The following is a 386-nucleotide window of genomic DNA, read 5'->3' on the forward strand; positions in this document are numbered from 1 at the left end:
TATCCCCTGTGTGCCTTGTCGACTCAGTCATACATTATACGAAGTTATACGATATTTTTAAAGTTTTATATCTTCTGAAAATAAAAAAAGTAAAATTAAAGCAAAATGTGTGTTTCTCGATGTAAAATTTTCTGACCCATCGATCGGTGATATTAAATTTTCGAAGAAAGAACGTAATTGTTTTCAAAACTTCGTGTTAAACAAAACCATTCAAAAGAGACGTAGCCTTTATGGGTTAAAAATGATTGTCATTTTTAACTTTCCAACAAAATTATTTTGATATTCTATAGCAATCAGTTTGATCTTTCAGCGAAAATTATATTTTCAGATCTGTATTCAGCAAAAAATCGTTCTTTCCGTGTACCGATATTCCGCGAACAAGATGA

The 386-nt window shown here is 30.3% G+C and overlaps 1 protein-coding gene across 8 annotated transcripts in view; it reads left to right on the plus strand.

Annotated features, from left to right (window-relative positions):
- LOC105455522 (beta-glucuronidase) overlaps nucleotides 1-386 on the plus strand; it is a 38,415-nt gene that overhangs the window by 36,171 nt on the left and 1,858 nt on the right. The window lies entirely within an intron of this gene.

The sequence above is a fragment of the Wasmannia auropunctata genome, unplaced genomic scaffold, assembly GCF_000956235.1.
Source record: "Wasmannia auropunctata unplaced genomic scaffold, wasmannia.A_1.0 LD335900.1, whole genome shotgun sequence".
Lineage (NCBI taxonomy): Eukaryota > Metazoa > Arthropoda > Insecta > Hymenoptera > Formicidae > Wasmannia > Wasmannia auropunctata.